A 13903-nucleotide genomic window follows, 5' to 3' on the forward strand; every position below is an offset into this window, starting at 1 on the left:
GAACTCTAAACTCTCCCTATATAAAGAGAGTCTTAGGTCATTTTTTACATACACTTGAATTCAAGAGAAAATTGTAGAGGGAAATTTTTCGAGGAAATTATTTTAGAAAATTTCTAGAGATATTTTTATTATTTACAACTTGACCCAAAAGTTTAGAGAACTTGTGAAATCACCCTACTAGTAATTTTTGTGATTTTTTTATTTGAAGCAAGCCCACACTCAACAGACATGACCTTGAAAATAGCGAAGAAGATTACTCAGTCGAAGCGTTCATCCTAGACGAATTGAAAATGTACAATTTTGATTAAGTGTTTATTACTTTAGATATCATAACCAAGTTCTTGTTTTGGAATTTTTTTTTAAAAAACTCTGATTTTCCCTAAATTTATTTTTCATTGCATTTTCCAAACCCAATTTTTCAACAGTTATATGATTGTCAATTAAATGATATTGAGTTTTCGAGGCCTTAGTTTACATGGGAAAGAGAAAATTTGCCAAAAACAAACATTCATGAAAGGCTTGATAGAGGGTGGCAAATTTTAATTGGATTGATCTTTTCTCATAGTTCTCTTTACGTCATTTGGCGTATTTGGTATCATATCATTGTCCCTTTTTATTGTTACAAATAGGGAAAAGGTGAGGGGCAGAAAAAGAAGTTTCGATTTGAGGCTTGGTCGACATTAGAATAATCTTGTGAACAAAGGGTGCGTATTTTGTGGGAGGAAAGTAAGGGAAATATTTTAGAGTGACTTGTTATCCTATGCAATGGTTTGAAGGATTGGTTTGAAAAGATTAAAAAGAATACGATTGGTCTCTCAAGGCATCTTTCGAGGAGACTTGAAGTTTTGAATAATTGTAACAATAATGAAGAGGTTATTGCTGAAATGCTAGAGGCAAAACTTCACCTTAATATGGAAATGGATAAAGAAGAAATTTATTGGAAGCAAAGAGCGAAGGTCAATTAAAGAAGCAAATGAATCGGATCTGTGTGTTGTATAACATGAATGGACATAATGTTTCGAATGATAAGGAAATAGAGGAGAGTGCTAAAAACTATTTCATTGATCTCTTTTCCATTAGAGAGATCAATGATCCGAATCATATTCTCATGAAGATTAATAGTTGCATTTTAGAGGAGATGAACCAGGTTTTAACTGCCGCATATTTGGAAGAGGAAATTGTTTTGGCAATAAAAGGGATGGGACCTACTATATAAGCACTTTATTAGAAAATATATAGGCACTTTTTGTCTTTAAATCTTAAACAGAGGTCAGTCCTTGGAAGCATTGAACTGTACCCATATTGTGCTCATTCCTAAGGTGATTCAACCTATTAATTTGATGAATTTTCGCCCTATCAGTCTATAATTTCTAAGACTATTGCTAATCGCCTCCAAAAGGTTTTGGATGTTTGTATCGATAAAGCATAAAGTGCTTTTGTGCCAGGGAATTTGATTACAAATAATGTTCTAATTGCATATGAAATACTCCATACTTTTATAAAAAAAGAATAACGAGGAAATGTTTTATGGCTTTGAAACTAAATATGAGCAAGGCTTATGATAGAGTGGAGTGGGCCTTTTTTAGAAGTGTGATGCTTAAAAATGGGGTTTACTAGATATTGGGTGGACTTTATTATGCATTGCATAAGTATGGTGTCATATTCTAATGTTATTAATAGAGAAGAAGAAAGGAATTTTAAGCCTAGCAGAGGATTATGGCAAAAGGATCCTTGGAGTTCCTATCTCTTTTTATTTTGTTGCGAAGGTCTATTATCACTCATGAGAATAGAAAAACAAGAAAGTTTATTACATGGGGCTAAAGTTAGTCAAAGGGGACCTCTTATTTCACACTTGATGTTTGCAGATGACTGCATTTTGTTTGGAGATGCAACAAAAGTTGGGGCACAAAACATTAAAAAAATTCTTAAATAATATGAGGATTGCTCAGGATAATGTGTGAATTTTGAAAAGTCCACAGTCTACTACAACACAAATGTTTCAAACCAAGACAGAATGTTAGTGTCCCAAAATTTGAATGTACAAAGTTCATCAAATCCAGAAGAGAATTTGGGATTGCCTAACATGGTTGGGAGGAGGAAAAAACAGGCATTTCAGGTTATTAAAGATAGGATGAAGAACAAAATTAATAGCTGGAACATAAATCATTTGTCTCAAGGAGGGAATGAGGTGTTTATTAAATTTGTGTTGCAGGTTATTCATACATATTCCATGATATGTTTTTTACTTCCAAATTCATTTTGTTTGGAATTGGAGAGCATATGTGGCTCCTTTTGGTGGTAGAAAAACCACGGAAAACACTAAATCCATTGGTGTGAATAAAGACATTTATGTGAGCTAAAGAAAATAGAGGAATGGGATTCCAAAATTTAGCAAAATTCAATTTAGCTTTACTTGCAAAATAGGGTTGCGCTTAATTAATTATCTGAATTTCTTGTTACCGCGTATGTTAAAAGCTAATTGTTAAGTCTAACACCCTATTTGGTTTAATGTAATGGAATAGCCATTACAATTCAATTCCATGGGCCCACCATAAACCCTTGTTTGGTTGACTAAAATGTCTATTACGGATGTTGCTGTTTAGTTTTCTATTCCCACTAAACACTGGATAGAGGCTGAATAGCATTCTTTGCCTTACCCTCTGAATGGCCATTCAGAGCACGGTAGGAATGCAAAAATATTTTTTTTTCATTTTTGCCCTCATTGTTTCATCATCATCTCCTTTCTGCAGTTTCAACTATAGCCTCCATATTCACTACGTTCTCCATTTACAAAGCCCTAAACACCATTGCCCCTCACCAACTCTCTGCAGTTCTTTTACTTTGTTTTTCATTTTCTTCGTTCCTAAAGTTTAGTTTAGTAACTCAAGTTTTTCTAGATGTGATGAATCAAAATCCTCATCTACTTATTTTGTGATCGACTTTTGATATTGAAGAAAGCATTACCTCTTTTTCTTCTTTTTTTGAATTTTATTTATTTTCTATGCTTTCATTTTGGTTTCTTTATCTTTGATCTAAGCCTTAAATGAAAAGCCATCAGGCATCAGTACTGCTGAACCCTGTTATATGTGCAATAAACTGTTAGATTCGTGCTTGAGACATCTTATGGAGGTCAAGGAACAAAGTCCCGTAATGCTTGAGTTCAGTTAGGTTTTCATTTCAATTTCCTTTTTTAGTAGAACTTGTCTAGAGGTAGCATGGAATTTATTCTTTGATTTCTTTTTCCCCTTGCTATTCAAAGTCATCTGTGACTGCATTTTGTTTTATTTTGTTGTTGGCACTTGTGTTCAAGTCTTATATTTTACACCTCCATTGGCATATTTTTGGTGAATCCATTCTTCACCAGGCCAAGGAAAGGTCTTAGTTTCCTTAAAAAAAAACTTTTAATTTTTAATTTGAAGTATGCAGTGGAATATTTATGCTTGTCTTATTGCTTTTTTCTTTATTAAATTTCAATTCGAAAAAAAAAATCAAAATTACTTAATTCCTGACTTGGTTTTTCTTATGTATCAATCGGAGTTTCTTTTTTAGCATGTTGTTTCTACTTGAATCTTCTTTCATGGAATCCAATCGATGCATGTTGATATAAGGTTTTGACCTAATGATTGGAACTTTAAGCTCTGGTTTGATTTCTGAGGGTTTATTATTATTTACATGATCATGGATTTGCAGGTTCATTTGCTGCCATTGCCACTTAACAGGCCTTTTGCAGATCTCTTTTAGCTCACTTTAGTAACTATGTTGTTTGTAGCCAATCTCCTCAGTATAGTCATATGCTTTAACACCGTGAATTGTTGGGTCCTCTTCCTATATGCTCATGCTTGAATATGAGATTATTTTTCGTGGAAGAAGATTTTGATTGCGGTATGGACCTATGGATAGGTTAATTGGTCTGTGGAAATTATCTTTGTTAATTATACGGCACATTTTTTCTTGTTGGCAAGAATTTTATATTATATGAAGTTTCCTTTTCTTTTTCTTTTACCTCTGATTGTATGTGTCTGTGCTTTCGGATTTTGCCTTTGATAGTTGTTTTTATTGGTTGTATGAATGCTATATTGTGAAATTTTTGGGGAAATAATTCATCTGTCTATGAGTTTATTTTTTACGCCAAATTTCTCTCCTCTCACTCTTTTCTCTCTCTTATTTTCCTGGTATTATAGTTTATTTTGTTGAATTTTACATTGTTTTGATGTTGTCTATGGAAATGATTTAATAGCGATTGCTGCAAGAGGAGGGATGGAGACTTTGAAGCCTGCTTTATAAAGCTTATACATAACAAGGGCTTCTGCATATAGAAATGCTCTTAAGAGTTTCATAGAAGAATATCAAGAAGGTATCCAGTAGATCATGGGTAAAAAGGAAGATTCTTCTAAAGTACAGCAAGAAGGCAATACTGATAAAAAGTCAACTTGATAGTTGATAAGTGCATAATTGGAGATGCATGTGAGTACTTCTCCAGCATACCTATTATAGATACAAGTTTAGAGATTTGGTGGAGCTGGGTTGGCATGAAATCACAAGAATGATATATGTCCTGAGAATTTTCCTGTATGGAGAAAGTGAGCTTTAGAAACTACAAATATAATGGGAATCTCCATTGACAATGGTGATGCTCTTTCATTCTTGTCATTTCATGTTTATTAATTTTTGTTATAGTTTAGTATTCAACATGCTTGAGCTTGGAGAAATGTAAAAGAACCTTAATGCTTTATGTCTTTGTTAAGTGCAACTGAAGAATTACTTAGATATCTGCTGCCAACTGCTTGATGATCGAGTTTGATGAATGAGTTACAATCTGTTCATTTTTGCTACTTCTAGTTTCAATACATTAACTCTGTTAATCTTAGTTTGAGATGATGTGAATATGGTTAGTTATTTCTTTGCTGCTTGTGGGTTAGTAAAATAGCTTGATCTATTAATTATTGATGCTCTTGAGTAAATTTAGTTTGGTAAATGGATAGTCTTGGATCAGAGTAGCTCTTGACCATCTTATATATGGTATGGTCAATGAAAGCAAAAATGCTAATATCATCGAAGCGTCTTTACTAGATTTAGTTGGTATTGCTGTGTGTGAAAAGCTAGTATTCTAATAGTCTAGCTTCCATGTTTTTTGTTCTAACTCTAATGAACTTAGTTATGTTGGTGAAAAGCTAATTGCTTAATAGATTAGCTATGAAAAGCTTATAGCTTAACACCCTAGCTGTCAAGAAAAGGAATTAAAAGGAAATTATTTAGATTAGCTATAAAAGTCATGGAATTTGATTTGAAGTAAATGTGCAGTAGCCGTGAGTTGTAGACTTCAAGGTTTAATCCTACATTGGAGACTATCACTAACATGGATATGATATGACAAGTAATACATCTTTTTGTTGATTCTTTCCCACTATTTAGCTCTTTGTAAGCATTTTAACAATGAAAGATGATGGTATTCTGTGTTATTAACATATAAAAGGGTATCAAAACATGGTTGTTCATTATGTTTTATCATTGAATTTAATTGTCAAGGCTGTTCATTTTACAATATTATGTATTGAGAATACGGCATGTGAGCTGAACATTTGACAATAGTTCCCATTTCTTTCTTTTGGGGGCCAGTATATAAATAAGGGTTCTCCAGGGGCTTTCTTAAAGTTAGATTGTTGTTAATCATTCATTCATCTTATTTCTATAATGATATTTATATTTTTATAATTAAATTTAAATGTAATGTTTTTATTAAATGATCACACATATTCCCATTGATTTGATGAATTAAAGTAGAATAGTTTATGCATATATGGTGTTTAACATATTTTCTGTCACAATTTAAATGAAATGAGAATGTGAAATGTAACATTATAATGTTTGTTATATGTAACAAAGTATCGATTAAAATTATTACTTAACTCATAAATTAACATTTAAATTATATCATTATTTTTATTTTAGTGTCTAAATTTTTTAATCACAGGTTATTTATTACTTCTATTACTTTGTTTTTTATTGTAGATTAATTAAATTATTTGTTTCACTAATAATATTTTAGCACATTAAATATGTATTGCAGTTTAAAAATAATAAAGTAGGTTATATATTATTTTTATAATATTATATATTATGAATTTTAATTCATATAATAATAATTATATTAAGAATGTTATTAAATTATATATTATTTTATTAAATTGTATTTAATAATAATTATATTAAAATATGATTAAATTATTTATTTTATTTTATTAAAATATATTTTAAAATAATTTTATTAAAATTTAATAACAAGAACAATAATTATCTACCTAAACAAATTTTGCTAAGGGTACTTTGGTCATTTAAACATTTTTCTTTATACTATTACAACATCTATTCTATTTCGTTTAACCAAACAATGGAATTACTGATTACAGCTTTATTCCATTACAATTCTATTCCATTACAGCTCTATTCAATTACAGTGAACCAAACGTACCCTAATAGTCAACTTCAATTCGCATTAGGTATTTTTTATATTTGTGAAAATTATATTATTTTAAAGATCCTAAATAATTATTTATATACTATTAAAATTTTATTTTTATAATATCTAGATATTAAAAATTTTACCTGAGGAGTATATAATATTTCATTAATTGATATAATTTTATTATACTTATAGTATATGCTATTGAAGAGTTATACAATTAAAAATCAAATTCTTTGAAGTTGCAGCATTAAGCTACCATGATTCTTTTACAATAATAATATTGAAGTTCCTAATTAGCATTAAGTTTCGCCGAATGATAAATTCGTTGCATGATCACGATGATCACCACCATTATCATCGGGCGAAGCCAGAAAATTATTTTAAGAATTAAAATTAAATTTTAATTTTAAAAATTAAATTAATTTTTATTATTTTTAGGAGTTAAAATATTATATTTATTAATTTAAAATTTTGAAATTTTAAAAATTTAAATAATAATTTGTCATTTTATAAAGGGTGAGTATCTCTACTAACTGCTAGATACGTGACAATTATGATTATTATTATTAAGAATTAATTTATGTGACTTTTAATGGCGTTAGGTTTTATAGGTTTTCAAAATTGGCTTCTCTCGTTGAATTTTTTTTTCATGGTCTGATTGATGTTTAAGAGAAATCCCCAAATTAGCAAACATACAACACGTGAAATCATTCTTATTAGAGGTAGGGTTATTCGCTAAGGTCTAAAAGTCTATTTAAAAAATGAGAGAGTTTAAATAAAAATATAGGATCGAAAAATTGGCTTAGAAAAAAGTAAGGTCCTTTTTTTAAATAGACCAAGCCTTGAGTATGATTTTTAGCTTAAGCCTGAGTTTAGCCCGACCCGAGTCAGCTTAAATTTTTTTTGTTGTTGTTTTGCTACCATTTCGCTATTATATTCTTACTATTATATTGTTATTATTTAGATATTGTATAATTATTGTTTTATTGTTAATTTTGCTACTATTTTAAAATACTTGCTAAGTTGTAACTATATTAGTGTTATTTAAGTATAAAAGCTTTTTTTTAAATTTATTTTCAAATTTGAGAAACATATTAATGCTTTTTAGTGTATTTGATGTATTATATTTTTAATTTTATTTTTATATAAAAATAATCTAAAAAAATTAATACAAGCAAGTCGAATCAGACTCAGATTTAATATTTTTAGTCTGAACCTAAATTTAGAAAAACGTACTTAAAATTTTGTATCGAGCCGATATGACCATGATTAGTTGTAATTATGAGTTTTGAGTTAGGTTGATTTTTTATTTTATTTGTTTGATAATCATAAATTTTTACATTAGAGTTGGGGATGATGGATGCATTACAATATTCCATCGCATTGCATTCAATTTCCTCTTAATTGTTAATAACGATTGTATTATTATTTTAATTTGATGGATGGATGATTGTATTGTATTTGCTCATATTTGTTAATAAAGTAATATTTTAATTATTTATATTATATAATTAAATTATGTTTGAAATGTTGTTCCAATAGGGTTGGAAGCGTGTAAATTATTGTACTAAAAAATCACACAAAGTTCAATTCTTAGGAAAGAGAGGTGAATCACAAGGATCTTTTAAGTACCAAGTCTTTCCTTAGTCAGAATATCCCTTTTATCATAATTTAATAGCACAATTAAATACTACTATTATACCCTCAAATATTGAAAGAAAAATATGACAAGAAAGAACACAAGAATTTTAACGAGGTTCGGTAAATTATTCCTACGTCCTCGGGTACTAACACCAGATGATAACTTCACTATCTCCAAAATATTAGAAACAAATAGAACTCCTTAAGAATTCTCAAATGGGAGAAGAGAGAAAACTAAAAGAGAAAGAATAGTTGAGATTATTGAAATGAGAAATGGGAAGGCGCATTTATAGTTGAAGTCCAAGGATCAAACTATAAATAGCCCATTATCTCAAGGACCAAAAAAGAAATTGTCTCATGCCAATATTTCGAGTCAATTTTCGGTGCAAAACCTGCTCCTCCTATTTATTACATTGTTAGTCAATATTAATGGCTGCCATTTAATTGTCATGCAATTGTCAACAATCTGCCATGCAATTTGATGCTGCAAAACCATGCAATCGTCAACAAGAAAAAGTTTATTATTCCTTTAATTTATATTAGTGAAAATTTAGGATTGATTAAATTATGAGATATAAGTATTTTATATAAATGGGCTTTAAAGTTTTTGTTGTTTAAAATCGAATATTTTAATTTGATACATATGGATGTTGTTGTCTGGTGATTACGTGCAAGTGTACATGATTGTAAAAGTAATAAGTAGTGAGTAAAGAGTACCATTTTCACAGGACTGTTGAGAGAATTGTTTGCAAAATTAATTTTAAATTGATTTTAATCAATTTAGTTAAAAATAAAATAAAGAAGGACTATTGTTGATGAAATTTGCAATTTAAATTATGAAAGTAATTAGAATTCAAACACCCACAAAATAAGACAATATGTCTTGCAGAAAATAATCACAGCAGGAAATAAACACAAGGAATAATACAACATAACATGAATAGACTAAAATAAAATATTTCATTTCAACAAGAATTCAATAGTAGTCATAAAGAGAATATCACGAATGGTTCATGGCAACATGAAAATTCATTAAACCCATTTAATTAAGGCATAGGCTCTTCCTGAAGTCCTATTTTGTTCCTAAGTTAATTAGCATATCCCTATTTCAAAGAACTAACTTAGAAATCACTCTCCCAGACATTTACACAGTTTATGCATACAACAATTATCTTTTGAAATTGACATAATATGCACCACTTAAGTTTTACGTCTATTACCTATTACCTATTACCTCTTCCCAGATTAAATATTTAATTCAATTACCTACAAATGTTGATCATACATTAACAAGTATAAACATTAATTAAACCTAAATGAATGAAATAATCATTTGCACAATGAACTCAAATCAAGATTCATATCCATTTTGTATTAACAAAAATAAGTCATGTCATATTAAACTGAAAATATAAAGACGAGATGCAATCTTGTCTCTCAAGATATAAAACAATAATTTAACAGTAAAGAGAAAGGTAAGAAAGACCAATCGATGGAGGCTATCCACGACCATTTCACAATGCGAAGAGTAAACAGCTGAATGTAGGGGGCTATCCACGGCCATTTCACAATGCAAAGAGTAAACAGCTGAATGTCGGGGGCTATCTACGGCTACTCCTTGCGAGTTCCCGTAGTGGCTTTCCTGTTCACCTCAAGTTAAAATCATCTAAACATTTTCAAGTCAATCGCCTAGTTGTTCTCATTTTAGCAAGTGATTGCCTTATTTTGTGAAACTAAGTGTTTAGCAAGCCATGAATAGGGAAAGAACACTTAAGAAAGAATATGGAAGATGTTGATGTTAATAGTGTGTTGCAATGATGAATGGAAGTCTCCTTTTCTAACCTAAGTGCCCATGCCAAAAATAGCAAACAAATCTTCCATAACCTCCATGATTTGTGTCATCCCTTATATGATAGTAGACTAAATCTTCCTTACTAAATTTAGCAAGGAAGTTTCCTTAATTCTCTCTTCCTTTGGTTGTCGTCCCTTAGTCGCTATTTTTAGCAAGGAAGTTAGCTTTGCCTTCTCCTTTTGAGGCCGACCAATATGTGGTCCAAATACAGTGGTTTTTAATTGCTATTTTTAGTAGTAGGTGGATGGTTGAAGGCCTTTTAAGAAATTTTTCATACTGGTTTTATTTGGTGCAATATTGGGTCATATATGCTATATTTGGGAGTTTAAAAGGTTGGTTAGGGACTACTAATTTTAGCAATGAATTTTGCCAACTTATTTTCTCGTAAAATTGGGTAAACGGAATTGGATTTGGGCTTCTTATTTAGACAATCCATGCAATTGCATTTATCATTGTAACTCCCCTAATCCGTATTTGACGACGGATTAGAGTTACGAAACATTATCAAAAAAATACACATTACACGAATAATTATAAATATAAATAATCACATGTCTCATAAGCAAAGATATTCAGCATATTAAAATATACATGTCATACGCACATACCAAGATTTATATAAATATTTCATTCTATCATTCAAACATATGTCATATAAAAGTAATTCTTTCAAGGTACAAATCATTTAAAACAAAATGATTTCCAATCAACACAAAATATAAATATACATGCATATGTACATTCGACTACTACTCCAATTACCATCCCAAATTTAAAGTTTATACATGAATAAATACTTTAGCCAAACTTATAAACCAAATAATCATGTCAAAACATGCTACTCGTAACATGATTTAAACACATGAAATTGAATACTATTCATGGCTAATAATAAAAATTTCTATTCATTTGATAATTCTACAAGTCTTAACCGAATATATTTATTCATGCTTACTATTCATGCCATTTCAATATTTACTTTAATAACCATATATTCGGCTAAATATCACATTAAACAATTTAAACCAATTTAACTATTTAGTCATTAATCAAACATAACCCTCATCTAATTAATACCTAATATGCCAAATACGTCCAGCCAAATTTCACTTATATAATTCAATTAACTTGTTTTAAACATAACTCAAGTATGATTTATATACATAATGTACACTTCACTACCGAACATGACTATGCCACAACCAAATACTTACATCCATTAACCATAAATACCCCACATAAATCAAACCACAATTTCACCTCATATCATTTATGCCATTCATATATATACCTTGACCGAACTTCCTCACCTTTACCACTTATATTTCTATCACCTAAATTAATCACATAATCAAATCAGCAAGGTCACATTCAATTCAATCCATCATCATTCATGCATAGCACACTTAAAAATTATACTTGAAATAGCATAAATTCATAAATCAACTTCGCCATTTTCGCATGGCTTTAGTTATACATAACTAAAGTTCAACATTTCATATCAAAACATAATTCAGCTTATACATGCCATACTTCAAGTTCGATTATTTAAATACCAAAACTGTAAATAGTGTGATGAACTTTGCTGACGATCCCCGAGCTTATAACATGAATCCAAAATCTATAAAACAAAGTAAACATGAACATACAGAATAAGCTATCATAGCTTAATAAGTCATAAGCAAATAACAACTCAATAATATAGTCAACTCCTTAAATTTAAATTAAACCAATTTACTATATCAATACCATATTTAATCTCAACTTATACATTCCATAACCACACATGTTTAACATAGTTATCACTTTGGCCGAATACTTATAAAGTTAAATTTTACATATTTTCATTCAACTTTCAAAGCCAAATATCATTACACATTCAAATATACTTCCACCCATTTACACAAGCTCACAAAACAAGATTTAACTTCATATTCAAACATCACTTATTTGGCCGAATACACAAGATCATATATAATATCACATATATACATTACCTATATGGCCGAATATACATGCTAAACTTACATATGCTTTTCATTTCTATCATACATGATTTAACATAAATATTCAAAGTACTTACTTACCTTATCTCACATAGGTAACAAGTTAATTCATACCTAGCCATTTAGCTCGATTTACTCACTCAAATAACACATCAGCATGAAGTCTTTTAGGCATAGATTTATATTAAATCACCAGCATAAAGCCTGCTAGGCCTAAGCTTGTATCACACACTGGCACAAGGCCTGCTAGACAAGTCTGATTTTATACACCAGCAATAAGCCTGCTAGGCATAAAGCCCGATTTAATTCACCAGCACAAGGCTTGCTAGGCTCAAAGCCTGAATATCATTATTATAAAGCTGTCTCTTAAACAATTCATCTGCCGAACAATTCAAATATTCCACATAATTCATACGGACTTTCAAATTGTTATAACTCAATCGAATTAAACTCAAATACATTATTTCTATGCTTTATCATATTCGGCTATCTTTACTATAATTCCAGGAATTCCAAATCAGCATATTAATCTTAATTACATTCAAAATATACGATGTTTAATTGCTTAAAAACTTACCTCGGATATCGACGACCAGTATTAATTGATTACTCGACTATTTTGGTCTTCCCCAGATCCAAATCCGATTTTCTCTTTTCTTGATCTAAATTGATATAAATTAAACTTATTTAATCAAATATTCAATAAAATTCATCCAAAAACACACAAATGGGCAAATTACACTTTTACCTCTGATATTTCACTTTTTCACAATTTAGTCCCTATTGCATAAAACACAAAATATGCAAAATCTCACAACAACATAGTTAGGCCAAATCTTCCTTATACTCATACTAGTCCATATATTTCATTTATTTCACATTTTAGTCCCTCAATTTATTATTTTACAATTTAGTCCTAATTACTCAAAATCATCAAAAACTCCAATACAAAACATGTTAATCTAAAACATATCTTTCATATTTCATCATCAAACATCACAAAACACAAATATTCATCAATGTCCTAACTCAAAATATTCATCAAAATCAAAAATTCTAGCATGGGTCGAATAGTATACGAAGTAACGATCTCAAAAACGTAGAAATTATCAAAAACCGAGCAAAAACTAACCTTGAATCAAGCTTGGACAAGGCCGAATATTTGGAAGCTTAAAACCCTTTATTCCTTCTCAAGTTTCGGTCAAAAGTATGAACAAAAATGCATGGCTTTTAATTTATGTTATAATATATCATATATATAATTTATTATTTTACATTTTTAACCTTAAAATTTTAATTATTAAACCATATAAAACATGCCTACAACCGTCCACTCATATAACCAATGGCCTAATTAATACATAAGTACTTCCATTTAAAAAGACAATAACAATTCGGCCCTTATACATTTAAACTATCAAGTTTTCATTTTACGCAATTAAGCCCTTTTATTTAATCGGGCACTCAAACGATAAAATTAAATCACGAAAATTTCACAAACATAAATTCACACAAAATAAACACAAAAAATAATTTTTAAATATTTTTTTAACTCGGATTCGTGATCTCGAAACCACCGTTCCGACTAGGGTCTAACTCGGGCTGTCACAATCATCCTTTCAACCTGTACTTGTCTAAGATCCAAATACAATCAAAATTCTACCATCATTTCTCTTAGCCCAATTAATCAACAAAAATAACAAAATAACATGCATTTAGCATAAAATTAAGTAAACTTAACATATTCCTATGGAAATAACAAAATATCATAAAATTAAGTATAAAACCACAAAAGTATTATATTTTTACTAGGAATTAGCATAATTAATAAATAAAAGAATTTGAAATATCTATATATTTTGGAGTTTACAGATGTATATAATTTGTTAGTCATCCAAGTGGTCAAATTTGAAAGTTTTCATAGATATCAATTAAATCATG

The 13903-nt window shown here is 29.6% G+C and overlaps 3 long non-coding RNA genes across 3 annotated transcripts; 1 reads left to right on the forward strand and 2 right to left on the reverse strand.

Moving 5' to 3' along the window:
• The first annotated feature begins 2585 nt into the window (after window positions 1-2585).
• LOC108450719 (uncharacterized) lies at window positions 2586-4832 on the forward strand. The gene is made up of 2 exons (XR_008282806.1): window positions 2586-2682; window positions 4238-4832. It is a non-coding gene; the product is annotated as an uncharacterized LOC108450719 (long non-coding RNA).
• Window positions 4833-8499: 3667 nt separating this feature from the next.
• Window positions 8500-9988, reverse strand: LOC128292853 (uncharacterized). The gene is made up of 2 exons (XR_008282808.1): window positions 9591-9988; window positions 8500-8588 (listed from the first exon to the last, which is right to left on the reverse strand). It is a non-coding gene; the product is annotated as an uncharacterized LOC128292853 (long non-coding RNA).
• A 1381-nt stretch (window positions 9989-11369) lies between these two features.
• On the reverse strand, window positions 11370-13195 carry LOC108452828 (uncharacterized). Its single transcript, XR_001866456.2, has 3 exons — window positions 13095-13195; window positions 12540-12624; window positions 11370-11577 (listed from the first exon to the last, which is right to left on the reverse strand). It is a non-coding gene; the product is annotated as an uncharacterized LOC108452828 (long non-coding RNA).
• Between the last annotated feature and the right edge of the window lie 708 nt (window positions 13196-13903).

This window comes from Gossypium arboreum, chromosome 5, assembly GCF_025698485.1.
Source record: "Gossypium arboreum isolate Shixiya-1 chromosome 5, ASM2569848v2, whole genome shotgun sequence".
Taxonomy (NCBI): domain Eukaryota; kingdom Viridiplantae; phylum Streptophyta; class Magnoliopsida; order Malvales; family Malvaceae; genus Gossypium; species Gossypium arboreum.